The 6,000-nt window shown below is 46.5% G+C and overlaps 1 protein-coding gene across 1 annotated transcript in view; it reads right to left on the reverse strand.

Moving 5' to 3' along the window:
- The window catches only part of dnajc5ga (DnaJ (Hsp40) homolog, subfamily C, member 5 gamma a), a 76,855-nt gene that overhangs the window by 52,755 nt on the left and 18,100 nt on the right, over positions 1-6,000 (reverse strand). The window lies entirely within an intron of this gene.

A 6,000-nucleotide genomic window follows, 5' to 3' on the forward strand; every position in this document is an offset into this window, starting at 1 on the left:
GCACCCTTTTATTTTTTAAATGCATAAATATGCTGTGATGGCTTGCTTATGCCAACAGGCAGCCAATATTTGAAATCAAAGCTTCAATTGGGACATGCTCAATGAGAAAGGGAAGTTGTGTCACTTTGGGTACCCATCAATATCAAAAACTCAGATGTAGGGTTAGATCACAGATCAAAGTACAGAGTAAGCCAGATTCAAAGCTCCCTCTATTCAGCCCAAAAGTTGTCCATAACCCCAATCCCACATAAAACATCTAATTTCAGCAAGTGCCGGTTTAGTGTGAATTTCTGAGTAGTTTTGTGCTGTGGATATATGCTCAGTGGAACAGTCCTAATCCATTATGGTGTAGGGGGAGGGGAGGAGAAGAGGCAAAGATTACATTTTATCATTGTGTACTAGATTAAACCCAAAGTCTGGAAGTACACTAAACTGCTTGCCACCATCTCCCACTTTCCAACTTATACATTTGGTCATCCAAGACGGGCATTGAAGCATGTGAATAGAAAAAAAAATTAGGAACAGGATAAGCCCCATTAAGCCCAACAAGCTCATTTAAAAAAAAAGATCTTGACCCAGCCTGCATGGCTTCTCACCATAATCCCTCAAAATGAGTTATCTTTCCAAAGATACAGCTAATTGCCTCTAACACATTTACACTGTCCAATGACCTCCTCTGATAAACTTCTTCCACAAACCTGTTATTCTATTAGGTGAAAAGTTTCATCTCATTTCCTGTTCTGAATTGCCAAATATTTAAATTACTGTCACCTGCCAACTGCATCACTACTTGCCGTGTTGGAGTTCCGAGTAGAGCGCTTGCTTTGCGAGTCTTGTCAGGCATGCGAACAATGTGGCCTGCCCAACTGCTTTGATGCTGGCCTGATCGAGAACCTGATTGAGTTGGTGTGTCTGTCCTCCCAGGGGATTTGCAGGATCTTGCGGATGCATCGCTGGTGGTATTTCTCCAGCAATTTGAGTGTTTACTGCATACGGTCCACATCTCTGAGCCATACAGGAGGGCGGGTAGCACTACAGCCCTGTAGACCATAAGCTTGGTGCCGGATTTGAGGGCCTGATCTTCGAACACTCTCTTCCTCAGGCGGTCGAAGGCTGCGCCGGCGCACTGGAAGTGGTGTTAGACCTCATCGTCTATGTCTGCTTTTGCTGATAATAGGCACCCGAGGTACGGAAAGTGGTCCTACTTTCGGAACTCCTACACGGCAAGCAAGCGCAGAGGAAACGTTTCAAGGAATGTCGGGTCTCTTATATTCTCAGCAGTTGACGAGACGCGAGTCCGGTGGTAGTATCCAGGCAAACTTTATTGTCTCAGTTACATCTTGCAGTTACTAAGAATAAAGCGGGCTCTACCGCGTGTTACAGCTTCAGTTATAGTCGTGAACAGGGGGTGTCCCCAGGGTCTCTACACGGGCTATTGCCTGATTGGACCCCCTGCTGTTACTGGGGTCAGTTTGTCGACTCCGGACTGGCTGCTGGTTATGACCTAGCTGCCCATTGCAGATAGCAATCACCTTGGTCATGATGTGATTACCACATCATGCCCCTTCCTCCTGCTGTTCACTGTTTTGCAGCGTGCTCCTGTTATCTGTTCGGAACAGCACTCAACCACGCTGCAACCTTTACCATTGTTAGTGAGCATGTACACAGCTACTCTATAATTATAAATTAATCAGGTCCCAGTTAATCAGGTCTCACAATAGTTAATCAAGGACACCCTCAAAGCCTCCTTGATAAAGTGCAACATCCCCACCAACACCTTGGTCCCTGGCCAAAAACCGCCCTAAGTGGAGGAAGAGCATCCGGGGAGGGCGCTGAGTACCTCGAGTCTCGACACCGAGAGCATGCAGAAAACAAGTGCAGGCAGCAGAAGGAGCGTGCGGCAAACCAGATTCCCCACCCACCCTTTACTCCAACGACTGTCTGTCCCACCTGCGACAGAGACTGTAATTCCCGTATTGGACTGTTCAGTCACCTGAGAACTCAGAGTGGAAGCAAGTCTTCCTCGATTTCGAGGGACTGCCTATGATGATGAATCACATGAACAGTGACAGGGTAATTGTCAATTCCATTCATAATCTTAAACTTCACCTCAAAATGTGTCCCCTTTTCCAAAGAAATGAACCCCAATTTACTTAACCTTTCTTAAAAACTAAAATTTCTGACATCCAGAACATCTTCACTTCCCGCCTCTACACCCCTCTCAAGGGCAAGTGCTTAAAAAAAACTCAATGCCGAGCCTTGGGGTGGATGAAAAGGACACTCATCCACAAGAATAAAAAGATAGCTACAGAATTATGAGTGCAACACTTGGGCATATCACATCACATGACAATGTGGCCATTTGTTTAGAGAGAATAGTTAGCAAGTGTTCCCAAGTATCTGCAGTGCAGGTCAGGCAAATTATGTATCAAAAACAAATCTTTTAAACTAAACACCTTCTGGCTTTTGCAATTCTGCAAATTTTTAACGTCTCATTTAAGCAATAGGACACTCAGCTAAGCAATCTACGCAAGAAAGTATTCATTCTAGGGAAAAGTTCAGTAAGGTTCTGCTTTCTTGATCTATTATGCCATGTAGCTTGAATGCTAACGGAATCAAGAATACAACATCAAGCAGAAATGAACTACAGCCTAGCACCAGAGCTGTGCATTTGCAATTGGTTGGTCCCATTACTAAAAAGCCACCATGATTATCAGTGTCACTGCAGAATTACTACTTATTTGCTTCATTTAAAACTGTACAATTTTTGCATTATGTAATCAATTTCTAGATCAACGGATTATAATTGCATGGCTATGGAAAAATGCTCATCCGTCTCCCTGTATTAAGTCAAAGCATATTGCACCATCTCCTAATCAAATTGATTTTTTGAGATCAAAACTATAGAACTGTTCAACACACGAGCCTTCCCTTCCTCCTGCAACCTACAGGGTTCTACAACTAAAGATCACTTAATTGCCACTCGATTTATCCTACTCTTTTCTACTGTGGAGATTTACCCATATTTCTATTAAGAAATTTAGCCAAATGTCCCAGCATAATTATAAACCAGGGAAGCTACATTCCAATTCTGGCCTGAAGCACAACCTACTGAGCACAAGAGTGTGGGAGTCAAGCATGACTGTGTAGTAACAAGTTTATACTGGTCACTGGTTTAATTTCAACTGGTTAGTTAAATAAAGAGTGTCCTTCCAGGAAGGAGATCACACGAAGAGTGTGATTTCAGTGTTGTACTCAGTTATTCTCATCTCCTGAGGGACTGGCTTATACAATGCCACAGGTGACAGCAGTTTCTCCAATGCATCAATTAGCTGCCAAGGCCCCAAATCCTCCATCTTCTCTGGCTTAAACAGAGAGAGTCAATGTATTTAATACAAAACTTATCAGATGGCAGACAGGAAGACAGACTACTTTCATTACCCAATTCCTTGGTGTATCACTGCACAAGAAAAACTCCTAAAATTATTATTTTTTTTTAAACTTTGAATTTCACGGGCTTTAGTTTTTGCCATTGGTATGATGGTCCAGAGTCACATCTGCAACATCAAAAAGAACAGATCAGAAATGGAAGGGATTGAAACAGTCAGACTATCAGAGGCAGGTTTGAGATGTATGTACAGAAATGAGCCAATTATTTTGAATAAAACTGGTGAACTAAAGGCACAAATTTCTATGAAGGGAATGATTTGATATTATTAACAGAGACATACATGCCTTAGGCTAAACATTCCCAACTACAAAATATTCAGGAGGGATACAGGTGAGGTGGCTGTGTTAAAACAAAGATTCTAAAACAGCATCAGAACACAAGGACGACATTGGGAAAATGGTAAAAGTTGAATCTATTTGACAAGAACAAAAAGAGAACTTACTCTATTCAAAGTATATTATAGACCAAATGGTGGAAAGGAGAAAAAAAAGAGAGATGTATAGACAAATTAGAGAAAAATGCAGGAAGCTATATTAATGGGTGGCTTCAATTAACCAAATAATAGACTGGAGTAAAAGTAATCTAAGTGGTAAAGGAGTGTAGGGGTTTTCAGTGTGCTTGGAATTGTTTTCTAGATCCGTCTGTTTTTAGTCCAACAAGGAAACAGCGATGAATCTAGTTGTAGGAAATGAACAGGGCAAGTAACACAAAACTGCACAGTGACACCAATACTCCTGACCAGAATGGAGATGATTGGGTAATCACCCCGTCAATCATGCCTGGATTCACTTTACATTCAGTTCGTAGGGGCCAAGTTTTGGCCTGAGTTGCTCCTGTTTTTTTGGAGTAACTGGTTTAGAATGGAGTATCTTAGAAATTGCAATTCCCGGCATTTAGTTTGCTCCAGTTCTAGTCAGTTAGAACAGTTTCAGTTTGGAACAATTTTTTTTCCCCAAAAGGGTGTGTGTCCGGCCACTTACGCCCGTTTTGAAAGTTTAGACAGTGAAAACATACTCCAAACTAACTTAGAATGGAGTAAGTGCAGATTTTTGTACGCTCAGAAAAACCTTGTCTAAACTTAGAAAATCAGGCGTAGGTTACAAATCAGGCGGAGGGGGCGGGGTTTAAAGGGAAGTTTACAAACATTAAACACTTCAGTTTTACAAATAAAGAGCCATCATCAATAATAAATGATAAATACATCAATAAATCAATCAAAAAAAATGTTGTAAAAATGTTTTTAAAATTTTTTAAATCAATAAATAAAACATTTTCTATTTACCGACTGCAGCACCGGGAGTCCTCCAACAGTGTGCTGGGATGGCCACCCGCCAGTGTGTCTCTTGTCAGTGTCTCTATCTCTCTGTCTGTGTGTGTGTCTCTATCTCTCTGTCTGTGTGTGTCTCTCACTCGCTGTCTGTCTGTGTGTGTGTTTCTGACAGCGAGGGGTGGGGGTTGGGGGGGGGGGGGAAGAGAGGGAGGGAAGGAGAGAGGAGGGGAGGGAGGGAGGGAGGGAAGGAGAGAGGAGGGGAGGGAGGGAGGGAGGGAAGGAGAGAGGAGGGGAGGGAGGGAGGGAAGGAGAGAGGAGGGGAGGGAGGGAGGGAAGGAAGGAGAGAGGAGGGGAGGGAGGGAGGGAAGGAGAGAGGAGGGGAGGGAGGGAGGGAAGGAGAGAGGAGGGGAGAGAGGAGGGGAGGGAGGGAGAGGAGGGGAGGGAGGGAGAGGAGGGGAGGGAGGGAGAGGAGGGGAGGGAGGGAGAGGAGGGGAGGGAGGGAGAGGAGGGGAGGGAGGGAGAGGAGGGGAGGGAGGGAGAGGAGGGGAGGGAGGGAGAGGAGGGGAGGGAGGGAGGGAGGGAAGGAGAGAGGGAAGGAGAGAGGAGGGGAGGGAGGGAGGGAAGGAGAGAGGAGGGGAGGGAGGGAGGGAAGGAGAGAGGAGGGGAGGGAGGGAGGGAAGGAGAGAGGAGGGGAGAGAGGAGGGGAGAGAGGAGGGGAGAGAGGAGGGGAGAGAGGAGGGGAGAGAGGAGGGGAGAGAGGAGGGGAGAGAGGAGGGGAGAGAGGAGGGGAGAGAGGAGGGGAGAGAGGAGGGGAGAGAGGAGGGGAGAGAGGAGGGGAGGGAGGGAGAGGAGGGGAGGGAGGGAGGGAAGGAGAGAGGAGGGGAGGGAGGGAGGGAAGGAGAGAGGAGGGGAGGGAGGGAGGGAAGGAGAGAGGAGGGGAGGGAGAGGGAGGGAAGGAGAGAGGAGGGGAGGGAGAGGGAAGGAGAGAGGAGGGGAGGGAGAGGGAAGGAGAGAGGAGGGGAGGGAGGGAGGGAAGGAGAGAGGAGGGGAGGGAGGGAGGGAAGGAGAGAGGAGGGGAGGGAGGGAGGGAAGGAGAGAGGAGAGAGGAGGGGGAAGGAGAGAGGAGGGAAGGAGAGGGGAGGGAGGGAGGGAGTGAAGGAGGGAGGGAGGAGGGAGGAGAGGGAGTGAAGGAGGAGGAGGGAGTGAAGGAGGGAGGGAGTGAAGGAGGGAGGGAGGAGTGAGGAGGGAGTGAGGATGAGGAGAGGAGGGAGGGAATACC

Source organism: Pristiophorus japonicus, chromosome 7 (assembly GCF_044704955.1).
Source record: "Pristiophorus japonicus isolate sPriJap1 chromosome 7, sPriJap1.hap1, whole genome shotgun sequence".
Taxonomy (NCBI): Eukaryota; Metazoa; Chordata; class Chondrichthyes; family Pristiophoridae; genus Pristiophorus; species Pristiophorus japonicus.